The sequence below is a fragment of the Schistocerca americana genome, chromosome X (assembly GCF_021461395.2).
Source record: "Schistocerca americana isolate TAMUIC-IGC-003095 chromosome X, iqSchAmer2.1, whole genome shotgun sequence".
Taxonomy (NCBI): domain Eukaryota; kingdom Metazoa; phylum Arthropoda; class Insecta; order Orthoptera; family Acrididae; genus Schistocerca; species Schistocerca americana.
This window is the reverse complement of record NC_060130.1, coordinates 592,694,826-592,709,075: the sequence shown is the minus strand read 5'-3', so window position 1 is coordinate 592,709,075 and position 14,250 is coordinate 592,694,826. Positions and strand designations below refer to the sequence as shown.

Here is a 14,250-nt window from a genome sequence, read left to right as displayed (position 1 = left end):
GTGAAATCACCTGGTGGTATTGCTTTTGGAGGGGGGGGGGGGGTTAACAGCTTTGGGGAGGGAAATAAATATGAAATATAACATTTTATGCAATTTATTGCTGTTTAATTGTCATGTTCTGTAGGCCTGGTATCTGAGAAACCGTTTGAAGCAGTGAGAAAGCTTTTAATTAGCTTTTCTCAGATACCTTCATTCAGAAAGGTGTTTCCCCCCCCCCCCCCCTCCCCCCCCCCCCCTCCCCCCCCCCCCCCCCCCCCCCCCCCCCCCCAAGCTTGGCTTACATACTTAATCCAGTCTTCCACCACAACGTATTCAGTAGCTTTCTCAAGTAAATTCAGCACATCTTTCATTTTGATGTACAATTTCTGGATCATAAATTTTCTGTAGGACAATATTGACAGTGACGAGGGGGGAAACCTCATACATCTACATCTACATTTATACTCCGCAAGCCACCCAACGGTGTGTGGCGGGGGGGACTTTACGTGCCACTGTCATTACCTCCTTTTTCTGTTCCAGTCGCATATGGTTCGCAGGAAGAACGACGGTCTGAAAGCCTCCGTGCGCGCTCGAATCTCTCTAATTTTACAGTCGTGATCTCCTCGGGAGGTATAAGTAGGGGGAAGCAATACATTCGATACCTCATCCAGAAACGCACCCTCTCGAAACCTGGTGAGCAAGCTACACCGCGATGCAGAGCGCCTCTCTTGCAGAGTCTGCCACTTGAGTTTACTAAACATCTCCGTAACACTTTCACGGTTACCAAATAACCCTGTGACGAAACACGCCGCTCTTCTTTGGATCTTCTCTATCTCCTCCGTCTACCCGATATGGTACGGATCCCACACTGATGAGCAACAGTCAAGTATAGGTCGAACAAGTGTTTTGTAAGCCACCTCCTTTGTTGATGGACTACATTTTCTAAGGACTCTCCCAATGAATCTCAACCTGGTACCCCGCCTTACCAACAATTAATTTTATATGATCATTCCACTTCAAATCGTTCCGCACGCATACTCCCAGATATTTTACAGAAATAACTGCTACCAGTGTTTGTTCCGCTATCATATAATCATACAATAAAGGATCCTTCTTTCTATGTATTCGCAATACATTACATTTGTCTATGTTAAGGGTCAGTTGCCACTCCCTGCACCAAGTGCCTATCTGCTGCAGATCTTCCTGCATTTCGCTACAATTTTCTAATGCTGCAACTTCTCTGTATACTACAGCATCATCCGCGAAAAGCCGCATGGAACTTCAGACACTATCTACTAGGTCATTTATATATATTGTGAAAAGCAACGGTCCCATAACACTCCTCTGTGGCACGCCAGAGGTTACCTTAACGTCTGTAGACATCTCTCCATTGATAACAACATGCTGTGTTCTGTTTGCTAAAAACTCTTCAATCCAGCCACACAGCTGGTCTGATATTCTGTAGGCTCTTACTTTGTTTATCAGGCGACAGTGCGGAACTGTATCGAACGCCTTCCAGAAGCCAAGGAAAATAGCATCTACCTGGGAGCATGTATCTAATATTTTCTGGGTCTCATGAACAAATAAATTGAGTTGGGTCTCACACGATCACTGTTTCCGGAATCCATGTTGATTCCTACAGAGTAGATTCTGGGTTTTCAAAAACGAAATGATACGCGAGCAAAAAACATGTTCTAATATTCTACAACAGATCGACGTCAGAGATATAGGTCTATAGTTTTGCACATCTGCTCGACGACCCTTCTTGAGGACCGGAACTACCTGTGCTCTTTTTCCAATCATTTGGAACCTTACGTCCCTCTAGAGACTTGAGGTACACGGCTGTTAGAATGGGGGGCAAGTTCTTTCGCGTACTCTGTGTAGAATCGAATTGGTATCCCGTCAGGTCCAGTGGACTTTCCTCTGTTGAGTGATTTCAGTTGCTCTTCTATTCCTTGGACACTTATTCATGGCCCATTTCTGTTACTATGCTGTCAGGTTCAAATTTATTGTTAAAGTGCTTGTGGCGCATGACTTCCTCCAACTCTGACTTTGCATAACAACCCAAGCTTGAAACAAGTTTCTCTTCAAGCCACTTTGCAGTTTCTTCCTTCTTTGTATTTGACTTAAGAATTTTCTCCTTTCTTCTTAAATGCTAACAAACATGTAGATGACGCAGTTCCCTTCTAAGCCACCTAATAAATCTAGCTGGGCTCACATTCAGGAGGACAGCGATTCAAATGCCTGTCTGGCCATCTAGATTTTGATTTTCCATTATTTCCCTATATTGTTTAAGGGAAATGCCAGGATGGTTCCTTTGACAGGACACATCCAATTTCCTTCTTATCCTTCCCAAGTTCATGCTTGTACTGTCTCCAATGACATCTTCAGTCGAACATTAGACCCTAACCTTTCTTTCTTCCGATAAGGGAAATGCATCTATATTTCAATTCAGCTACCTATTTCTGAACTGTTGAAAATGAAGCATCACACTTTCTATTATATTTCGCCAGCTTTGGATAAGTTTCAGCAGGGTAAAAAAAAAAAAAAATGGCAGTTTGGTTTTCCAGTTTGTTTATTTGAACAAAGTACACACTAAAAACTACTTGAAAATGCCTTATGAACAAAAATTCTCTGCAGATCTGTTTAAAATGTGAATTAATTCATATCAGTGCCAAAAACATTCCAGGTGGAATGTTTTTCTCCGTGTTCTCATACTATATGAAAATAATCCTTTATTGCATTGCATTGCTGTTAATATGTTCATATACTGCTAGTAGCATATACGTACTACTTTATTAGTCTTCATTATGTTGACCATTCACAACTGTCTTATCACTTACAGTTTTAATGTGAATGTCACATCACATCTTTGTGCCAGAAGTCTGTACTACTGTGTAGTGTGAGCAGAAGACTCTGCGCAAACCCTGGGAATTTATGTGCTGGAGGCAGTATGTCCTATTGCATCAGCTGACTGTTGCCATACTGCGGGCAATTGCACTGGCAAACTGACAACATCGCCCCTTTCCACACTCACTTGTACTTCGTTGTCAATCACTTTGTTATTCTGATCCAGGTACAGAGTATAAATTTTGTCATGTATTTGTAACATGGCTGGAGGTGTTCCTTTAGCTATATACATCTTGCAGATTTGAGATTTTCCTCTTCCAGTCTTGCTGGAAACTCCACTAGAGTAAAAGCAGTCCATACTGCTGCTACAACATCTGTTGCAGCAAATGTGTGATAGTATGATGATTGTGCTGTAATGCTTGTATGTGTCAACATAACTGAACCAATCTTCACTCTTCCACAGCTTCAACAGCATTTCTCCCATGCACTTCACATGACCTTCCTGGCTGTCGACCTCCACCTCTCTGATGTCTCCATCCATACCTCTGTCAATATCAAGTCCACTAACTACCATCAGTAAGTACATGGATGGTCTACCTGCAATGACAAGAATGCCCTTGCCCAGTATGTGAAAGGACTCACAAAGGCCATCACATAGAGGCACTGTCTCTCGAACCTAGCCTGCAAACAGATTTCATGCACCATATCCTAACACACCCCTAATCCTTTCATCACCCCAAAGAACCAGCTGCAGAGGATCCTGCCCACCCACCCCCTCCTCCCGGTCTCATCATCCAGTATCATTCTGGACTGAAGCCACTGAACCATGTCCTTTACCATGTTTTGACTATCTATCATTGTGCCCAGAAATCAGAAATGAGGGGCACCCTACCTACAGTACTTCCTACCTCTGCTAAAGTGGTATTCTACCACCAGCCTATCCTACACACCACCATAGTCCATCCATATGCCACTTCCACTTCCAACCCTTTGCCACAGGGGTCATATGCCTGTGGAGGACCCAGGTGAAAGACTTGACAGATTTATGCAACTAGCACATCCTACTCTTGTCCCGTCATAGGTTTATCCTATCCCATCAGAGGCAGGTCCACCTGTGAAAGCAGCCATGATGTATACCAGATCTGCTGCACTTTCTTCACAGCATTTTGTGTGGGCATGACCACCAACCACCTATCCACCAGAATGAATGGTCACTGGGAAGATGTAGCTTGCTCAGTTTTAGTGGGTGCCTCACAACCTATGCCTTCTGAATACCCCTCCCCCAGCACCAGCTTTTCTGAGCTACAAAGATAGGTGTTATACCTACAACACATCCGTCATTCCCTCAGTCATCCTGGTCTTATTCTCCGCTAGCATCCTGCACAGACACCCTCTCCCAACACTCTCCCCTTCCTCTGTTTGGTCACCCCTTTCCAATCGACTCCACCATGTCATTGTCAGTGTAGATTGCATGAACACACCAGTTCCAGTAACCTTGTGTCTTCTTATGCACCTGCCGCCTCATTCCAAGCCATCAGCCGTGCTTCCCCAACCCCCCCCCCCTCCCCCGCCCCCCCCCCATTCCTTGCCTCTTTCCTCCCCTAACCATGTGCCTGTCAGTGACTTGACACTTCTACTGTTTAGTGAGATGTTTTTTTTTTTTTATTTCTAAATTATTTACATGTGTCTGGCAATGAGTTAGGTTAAATAGAAAGAGAGAGAGAGAGAGAGAGAGAGAGAGAGAGAGAGAGAGAGAGAGAGAGGGAAATATCTAAGAAGAGCTGTAAAGCTCACAGGTTTAGTCAGTCAGAATGAGTCAAGCTAAAGAAAGGTGTGTATCATAAAAAAAGCTTATTGTTAGTATTGAGAGGTCCAATTGCATGGCAAGTCAAGAAACGTATTGCATTTTCATACATTTCATACATACATCTCACTTAAAAATTGTAACAGTAAAGTTGAGAGGAGATGTGGCACATGTGGAGCTATACTGAGTGCCGTACTTTCCATTCAGCATCCATGAACGATACTGAGACTGTAAAATTGTCATTTTATTGCAATGTGTATTGCATATAGGGATACAATGTGTTCACTTTACCTTCCATGAGGTAAATCTGTAGACAGGTAGCTCTTGTTAATTTTACCAAATTACAACACTCAATGTTATATACTTAAGAGCAATGCTCATATAATGTGCTGTGCTGGTTTACAATATTTTGCCCTGGGAATAAAATTGTGCAGAGGTTTATTCCACATCTTTTGAAAACAGTGTGAAGAACACTTTCTAAAATGGTTGTAGGTTCTTATTGCATGTACTCGACAGTTAATTAAACTCCAATTTATGTATCCAATGTGGCACACAAATAGTAGACTCTGCCGAAAAGGCTCTTGGAATGCATGAGCCCAGTCATCTAGTCATGTTAGAGATCCACTTGTCCCTTTCTAAATGGAAGAATTTTGCATAACAGCTACAAGAAATTTTATAGCATTTCTGGATTACAAGTCTGCAGTGTCATAATGTAATTTTAACCAAAAAAGTGACTGTCAAATGTTCCTAGAAATATAAATGATTCTGATAATTCTATGTATGTATGAATATTGTTGTGCTGATGCAGGTGTCTCCCAGTAAAACCCATGTACTGAGACAGGTGCAACCTTATTTTGCAGATTTTGTTTGTGATCCCTGCCGTGCTGTGTGAGGCCTGCTTTTAGCAAGACAGCCATAAACCCTTCAAACAGGCAACCATAAAATTGGTGTCTGCCAGCAGGATCAATATTACTCCGCTTCATACCTATAAAATACCATGATGTTCTAAAATAAATTACAGAAGCAAATATTTGCTACATTACTCATCCTTTTGAACTGCTTTTAGTGAGTAGATAACAGAGCAATTGATGCTGTGTGTTGCAATACAAGCCTAGCCTAGCCCACTCTTTTGCCTGCTATATACCTCCTGTAGTGTTGTGTTGATTGAAACAGCACTGAATGCAGCTCATGTTCACTGTCTCAGATGATATATTTCACTCCTGAGAACTCACAAAGCCACCTATGGTGCCCCCTCTATTTTTACACTCAATGAAAATACAATGAACTCTCATAGTGGAAGAGGAATTATTGATAAACTGAGAAGAAGTAAAGAAGCCTGAACAACAAGTAACAGCTCCCATCATTGGCAGAATAGTATATTACTTCTGACCAGTGACACACAATAAAGAAAAAAAAAGGTACAGATGAGGTGAGACTGAACAGCTAAAAACACAAGAAGTTAGACGAGTAACTGTCTGAGGTCACTCATTGTTGTTCTTCAGTCTTCTGTCACCTATCTTCCAACAGGTCAGCATATATCCTTGTACAGTGATGGTTACTGTCTGCCACACATGCACCATACCAAAATTACAGGCAGCAATTGAGCCACTACCAACACATTTGCAGTACTGGCTAACCCCAGGAAAGCAATGAACAATGGAGGCTACACGATAGACCCACAAGGGTGGAACTCTAACTTTTCAGCAGGGCTGATGTTTGAAAGCTCAAGGAACCTCCTAAGAACTCTGGAAGATAGGTATGTCTTGGTAGGATTCCCTTGAGGTGCTTTTCCATTGCCAGCTTTCAAGAAAAATTGCACTTCCAATCTTTTCCTCATTCCTCAGAGTACCACAGTCTTTATAGTAACTGAGCAACAGCTTTGAAAAAACTGATAGGAGCAGCTTGAGCTCTTGGTTACAGCTCACAAATGACAAGTTCTAAACATGCATTGGAGAAGACTGACACTACAGGTGTGTGAGCCTAAAAGTTCTAAAGCCATACGTATCATTCCCAGTCACGTCTAGGATTTATTTATGCCTCTTTGTGTGACTTTAACCCCTGATAACTTTGTGTGACGCGTGCTAAGTTGATTGTTGTTCAGACACCATCTTAAACCCTATATCTTTACATAACACATTAGATAATAGGGTTCATACATCAAGAGAAGAGAAAACCATTCCTAATAAACTATTTTAGCATTCAAACTAACAACTGGCTGAATGATGCCTCCCTTTCAATGTGGAAAGGGTAGTTTCTATAGAAGGGGTACTACAAAATGTATGAAGCCTGTTGATTATATAGTTCCTGCTCTGATGTTTTTAATGGGCAAGAAGGAAAATGATTCTGTGGAAGACGAATAAAAATAAGACATAGCCCTATCTTCAAAGTCGGTAAGAGGTCTTTACTCTATAGTAGTACTGTGCTGAGAAATAAATTCTATCAGCGTCCTCTGTGGAATGAGAGAGATCAGTTGCCACAGAGAAGCACCACATCGTATGCTCCATACTACTGACATTACTTTTTCATCGACAAGAATGCAGCATGTCAGAAATGGTCACAATGTGCAGCCATTTAGAATCTACATTTGTTCACAGTTTGCCATCTTTATGCCCATTGCTAATGTTTATTGTAAATCATCCTGGAAACTTGTTATTCATTACACCATTCCTTAAAGAAGTATCTGCAATGATGTAGTATAATACCTTGACTTCCACCAAGCTAATTGTCTGCGTTTATCTCAGTCGTTTCTAGCATATTTACTGTCTTAACATTTCTCATTATTGTACCTTGATCCCTTCAATTGCACAGAAACCTGTTTCTGTTGCCTTTGCGTAGCAATTTCAGTCTTTATGCAGTTTGCAATTTTAGAAAACAGCCGAAATGTAAATTGAACAAATCATCATCTACCATTCAGAAACTGTATTCAGATGATGAGGTTATTGGCACAAATATTTGAGGTAGTGGTCGAGGCTTATAGAAATGTGGCAACAAAGTGAACCTTGTGGAAAATTTTACGTGTATTTAATGTATGGGTATCTTGGAAATGATGTCTGCCACAATAACAATAAAGTATTAGACTACAGGCGGTATAGAGCAGAGTGGGCTAGGCTTATATTGCATCGTACAGCATCAATTGTTCTGTTATCTAGTCACTAAAAGCAGTTTAAAAGGATGATTAATGTAGCAGATATTTGCTTCTGTAATTTATTTTAGAATATCATGGAATTTTGTAGGTATGAAGGGGAGTAATATTGATCCTGTGGCGGACACCAATTTTATGGTTGCCTTTTTGAAGCGTCAATGGCTGTCTTGCTAAAAGCAGGCCTCACGCAACATGGCAGGGATCACAAACAAAATCTGCAAAAGAAAAAATGGGATTGCACCTGTCTCAGTAAAATATCTCAATCTTTCAAGAGGAGACTGATGTCTGTTTTCTTCTTAGGCAGTGGTGAAAACATATTCCTTTACTCTCAAGAAATTATGGTACAAAGAATAATGCCTCTTTCCTCCACTTACAAAGCCTGGAATTGGCTGTCAGTCTGATGTGTACCAGGGGCACTTGGGAATTTAGGAAATGAGTTAGTGGATGTGCTAGCCACAGTGCTGTACACCCTGCATGCTATAGCCTTATGTTAGTGGGAAGTCAGAAAATAAACTGTGGCTGGGAAAATCAGCTATTTGGCTATGATGTACCACCTCCTGTTCGACTGAGGTGTGATGAAGTCCTGTTCAATTGACAACAGATTGGCATGTAGCACATGGTTTCCCCCTCTGGTGAGAGGACCCACCATTGTGTAATACTTGTGCTGTACAGATTTCAGTATGCCATCTTCTATAAATGTATTTTATACTGATACAAGTGAACAAAGGCTAGTTTACAAACTGATCTGTCCTCTATTTTAGTGAATGATGAGAGGAACATGGTAAGACATTTAAAATTTCATTAAGTGTTTGACTTGCTCCTTAAATTATGTGGGAGAAGGTTTTAATGTGTTGTCAGGGTAACTACCTCATCCAGGAGATTGCTTCCTTAAAAAGAAATAACACTAAAAAACCACACAGTCCTTGTTTGTGCTTTACAATTTTTCCTGTTATTCTATAGTACAATTAGGATGTTAACAATGTATTTTAAAATTGACAGTTTTACATTCTGTGTGGTTGGGTATAAGTGGTTAGGTGGGTGTGTGGAAAATGGAGGAGTGTAGGTTTGCAGTTCTAAGTGAGTTTGTAGTTTATGAGCTTTTAGTTTTACCACTTTTAAACACATTCATCTCAGATTGCTTTAAAAGGGATGCTAATGAATTTGATGTCAAATCCCCTAAACATACATAAGTGACCTTGTGTGCAAACTTTCTTCGTACTAGGTAGCTCATAACTGATAACAACCAGGACCTGATAAATAGTTGGCAAAATGTGCTAATGCACAATGCCTTCTAACCCTGTGGTTCATCTTCTGGTGCGTTCACAGTCAGAACATTCTTTTACTTTGACTGTTGCCTACTTTTATAACTATTATCAAAAAACTTCTAAATTATTACTTGTGTAACAAATAAGTCTAAAAGATACTTTAATGACATTTATATGTACAGCTGCAAGTACACCTACTACAAATATTCACAGCTCCCCATCCCATTTTTCTCCCCATTTATCAGCAAATCACTTAAACTGTTATATATGTATGTAGTTTTTCTTTCTATGAAAGCAATCACAGAAAACATGTCAAAGATGCACAATAGAATCATTGAAATCTCTTTTGTAAAAGCACTCGGACACAATTAGAGGAAAAATATTTTATTAGTACAATCTGTTCTCATACCGGGTGCATCCCTAGGTGATGGATAGGGTAAGGCTCTCCAGATATACATGGCTGGTGGGAAATAAAATACAACCCATGGACAAACACAAAAATCAAAATCCAAAGACGGCTGTCCCCAGATTTGACAGACTTTGGTCAGCATCTGTCCCCAAGGTTGGGGGGGGGGGGGGGGGGGGGCTGAGAAAAATCTCCAGGGCTAACAACCATGGTTTTAAACCAGTTGTTCTAACAATAGGAGTCACTCCACACATAATATTACCAATCACTGAAGAGTGTGATGTGAAACAAAGTGTGTGAGTTGACAGTTGGATTCTGTGGAGCCTGCAGAATTTGAGAGGCTATTTGGAGTGTCTTGGAATATCAAGCAAGATTAAGTATAGGAAACCAAGTTACATAGCTACTTTCAATACAAATTCTCTTCTAAAAACTAGAAAATTAAAACACCTTACAGACACCCTCAAGAGCACAAAATTCTCATAACAGCAGTACAAAAAAACCAGATTTGTAGATGAAAACAGTTTTTATTCTGAAGGCTTCAGAATATACAAAGTAAAGGTAGGCAAAACAAATTATGAAAAACAGACTGGATCTTGGAACTGACTTCATAATAGACAAAAATATTTTGGACTCCATTATCAACTTTGAATCTCAATCCAAAAGACTCTCCAACTTACCTTCAAGTCTGCTAATAAGTATATACCATCGTGAATGCACAGGCCCCATAAATATGACAGTCGAAAGGACAAATGAAAGGTGGAATGTTTTTGGGACCAGTTCAGTGATGATTTGCAGAAAATCCCAGAAAAACACAATGCCCTACTTTTGGGATGCTTCAGCACCTAGGTAGGAAAGGAGAAGAAATGCAAACAAATTTCTGGAGACTACCCAACACATAACAGAACCAACCAAAATGACATCAGACTGATAGAATTATGCCAAGCACACAACATGATTCTGAAATCTACAGCCTTTAAAAAGCTACCTTGAAAACAAGGAACACGGGTCTCACCAAACCCACACGTAGATGAATTCCAACTTGATCACATGACAATCAAACTGAATTTCCATAAAGAAATACCAAATTTCAAAATCCTTAGAGCAGCCACTCTAGATCCTGATCATTACCTTTCTAAAATAAAACTCAAAATCATCCCTGAAAGGAAAAAGGGAACCAGTTACCCCAAAAGAAGAAAATATGATCCAGAAAAGATAACACTCCAATGAGTTTCCCCTCACAACTTAAGACACACAAAGTCAAAACTGGGAAGAAATGGAAGAAAGCCCAATAAGTAGAGCCAAACAATTAGCTCCCATAATCAAAGTCAGAAACAATGCCTGGTGGACAGAAGAATGTGATAGACTGCTTGAACTAAGAAGAAAAGCATGGCAACAGTGAAAGTCACAGAAGAGTGAACAGAACAGACAAAACTTGAATATAAAATTAGTGATGGAAAAAATCAAAAGAATAAAAGAAGCCCAATAAGACCACCTCCTCTTTCAGGTCAATGAGGACTTCACCAAAAACAACACAAAAAACTTGCTTTTTTTTAAAAAAAGCAAAAAAAAAAAAAACCCCAAATACAGTTCACTTACTCTACAGCTCCATAACAAAAATGGAAATACTGCTCACAACAACAGGGATATTTGCAAAATATTGGCAGAGTATTTGAGAAACCTTCTTATCTGTAAAGAACCCATAGAAAAAATGGATCTCAACAATAACCAGTCCTAAATCTGAACCACCCTCCACTGAGAAACTACAGTCAGTCATCTCAAATCCTAAAAACTGTAAAGCCTTGGGAGGAAACCAAATCACAGCTGAACTTTATTGAAATGTCAACAAAAATCCCATAGACTCTCTCTGAAACATCTTTGAAGAAATCTGGGCAAATGAAAGAATCCCATATGAATGGAAGACAGCTCTCATCCACCCATTCCATAAGAAAGGGTCCAAAACAGATCCAAACAACTACAGAGGGATCTCATTCCTAGATGTAACATACAAGATATTCTCTAAAGTCCTACTAAACAGGGCAGAACTGCAGTTAGTCCATCAACTTGGAGAATACCAAGCAGGTTTCAGGAAAGGGAAATCCTGCCCAGAAGAAATCCTAAACCTTAAAGACCTTATGCCCTACCAAAAAGCAAGAGCAAAATCATATGTTATCACTTTAATTGACTTTCAGAATGCATACGAATCAGTAGACTGGGAATCTCTCATCTCTTTAATAAAAGAATTAAACCTAGACAACAAAATCTCAGTTTTAATCAGAGAAACACATAACAAACACATACTTCAAAGTCAGATTCCTGGGAAAAGTCTCCAACCCTTTTGTGGTTAAAATTGTTGTATGACAAGGAGATGGACTCTCTCCACTGCTATTTAACTGTGCCGTAGTAAAAGTAATCAGAGAGTGGGACATGAAGATCCATAATGGAATCTGACTAGGAACAAAAAACAAAAGCATCAAAGTCAGTTATCTAGCCTTTGCAGATGATGGCCGTAATTAGCCAAGACCTGGGAAGAAGCCAAAGAACAGACCCTCAACCTACAAAAACAAGCTGAACAAATAGGTGTCTCATAATCTAATTTGAAAAGACCAAGATAACGACAAACATAAAAAAAACACCAAAACATTTTAAAGTGGGAGAACAAAAAATTGAAATCATTAAAGAATTCAAATATCTTGGAGAGTGGATCAGCTGGAATGCCTATGAGAAAAAGGCAATGAATCTAGAAGAAGTAAATTCGAACTGGCCTTTCAACTCACCAAAAACACATATAACAAAAAGTCCCTGTCATGGAATGCAAAAATAAGACAATACAATACAGTAATCAAACCGGAAGCCCTGTATGCAACCGAAACATAGTCAGACACAAACCATGGCCTAGTTGAAATGTCAGAAATCAAAGAAAGGAAGATATTTCAAAAAAATCGTTGGCCCCAGGTTCCACAACAACGAACTGATTGAAATCAAGTATGAAACCCTTTACCAAAGCACCAAAAAATTTTCAGCCGTAGTGAGGAAAAGGAGAATTGATTTTTATAGACACATCTTCAGAATGAACTCAAATAGATTAAAAAAAGAAAAGTTGTCTACTTACACAAAAAAAAATAAAAAAATTATTGGTGTAAGGAAATGGAGGACGACTTGGAGAACTACAAATCGCAGAAAATATGCTTGTGGAGGAAAAGGGGGGAGAAAAAAAGGCAAGCAAGAAAGAGAAGTTCCAAGTCAAAATGAAAACCAAACAAACAATTCAAATCACTGAAAAAGAAAGGAAAGCAAAATCAGAAAGAATGAACCAATAGTGGGATAATTGAAAGGCACAGAACATTAAAAACTGATTTAACATACCCAAAGTAGGGTGAAATGATGATAGTAGTAGTAATAGTACAATCTGTTTCTAGTGTGTTTACAGAAATATTTTTGTGTAATAGTTTTATGAAATCCCTACACCTACATCTACACTTAAAACTTTGCAAACACACTGTGAAGCGTGTTGCAGATGATTCTTTCCATTGTACCAGTTATTAGGGCTTCTTCCCATCCCATTCACATAGGGAGTACAAGATGATGACTGTTTGAATGGCTCCATGTGTTCTGTAATTAATCCAATCTTGTCATTGTGATCCGTATGGGAGTGATATGTAAGGGGTTTTAGTATATTCCTCAATTCATCACTTAAAGATTGTTCCTGAAACATTGTAAATAGACTTGCTCTGGATAGTTTGTGTGTGTGTCTTCCAGTGTACATCAGTTCAGTTTCTTCAGTATTTCTGTGTCTCACTGCCACAGGTCAAACAAACCTGGGACCATTCATGCTACCCTTCTCTGTATGCAGTCAGTATCGTCTGTTTGTCCTATTTGGTACAGGTGACATACAGTTCAGCAGTATTCTAGTAGTAGTGATTTGTAAGTAACCTCTTCTGTAGACTGACTGCATTTCCCTAGTATTCTACCAATAAACCATAGTCTGCTACCTACTTTACCCACAATATAACCTTTTCTGTGGCACTAGGAAGGAATTTTAATTTAAATTTTCTGGAGAATAGTTACTCAAGATCCATACTAGTATCTTACCACTTCTTATAATCTGATTCCCTTAGTACAATTCCAAACCAGGGTTATGGGTACCAGCAGCACTGCTATTGATAACATTTTCATAGATACTACCACATTAGCAAATCGTAGTATAAATCCAATATTTAATGACCTTTCAGATCATAATGCCCACTTGCTTACATTTAGTATAGTGGGATCTGATTCAACTAATAACAGGAAGTGGGAAATTATACGAATAATAAATGAAACAGGAATTGAAGGTATAAAAAGCTGTTTGAAGAATACAAACTGGAAAGATGTATACAATTCACCCGGGATAAATGCAAAATAGTCATTTGAAAACTGCTGCCCTAAGAAAGTAATCATAGCAAATAGATTAAATGTTTCAAAACCTTGGCTTACAAATGGAATAAAAGTATCTTGCAAAACAAAGAGAAGACTGTACTTAATGTCAAGGGAAAATGATGACTACAGAGCTAAGTCACATTACAAATTATATTGTAAAATTCTAAACAAAGTAATCAGAACCTCAAAATGTATTTATTTTCAAGAAAAAATAAATGCCTGTAATAACAAGATAAAAACTATATGGAACATAGCAAAAAGTGAAACAGGAAAAACTAATCAGGCAAATGAGGAAATTATGTTAAATGTAAATAATGAGTTGATTAGAGATGCCTCAAAAATTGCAGACACTTTCAACAACTTTTTCCTTTCAGTAGCAGACAGCTTA

At 39.2% G+C, this 14,250-nt stretch overlaps 1 protein-coding gene across 2 annotated transcripts in view; it reads left to right on the top strand.

Moving 5' to 3' along the window:
• The window catches only part of LOC124554939 (alpha-1,3-mannosyl-glycoprotein 2-beta-N-acetylglucosaminyltransferase), an 89,759-nt gene that overhangs the window by 15,938 nt on the left and 59,571 nt on the right, over positions 1 to 14,250 (top strand). The gene's annotated exons all lie outside the window — the stretch shown is intronic.